The sequence below is a fragment of the Lipotes vexillifer genome, unplaced genomic scaffold (assembly GCF_000442215.2).
Source record: "Lipotes vexillifer unplaced genomic scaffold, Lipotes_vexillifer_v1.1 scaffold863, whole genome shotgun sequence".
In the NCBI taxonomy this organism is placed as follows: Eukaryota; Metazoa; Chordata; class Mammalia; order Artiodactyla; family Lipotidae; genus Lipotes; species Lipotes vexillifer.
This window is the reverse complement of record NW_006788168.1, coordinates 3,725,238-3,725,522: the sequence shown is the minus strand read 5'-3', so window position 1 is coordinate 3,725,522 and position 285 is coordinate 3,725,238.

Sequence of the window (285 nt, the reverse complement as noted above, 5' to 3'; positions counted from 1 at the left end):
GGCCGCTGAGCCTGCATGTCCGGAGCCTGTGCTCCGCAATGGGAGAGGCCACAGCAGTTAGAGGCCCACGTACCGCCAAAAAAAAAAAAAATTCCCATAGCCACGATGTCTCTCCTTAGAGTTTTCCATCCACTGACCCTCACTCTGCTCCTTCACTACAAATCCCCACTGTCCTTGTTAGAGTCAGAGTTAAGCCTGGTCTCTGTCCCTTACCACAACCCCCCACTGTAGTAGCCTTACCGTCGCTAGCAAGTGTCAGAAATCATTTTTTCTTTGACACATTTC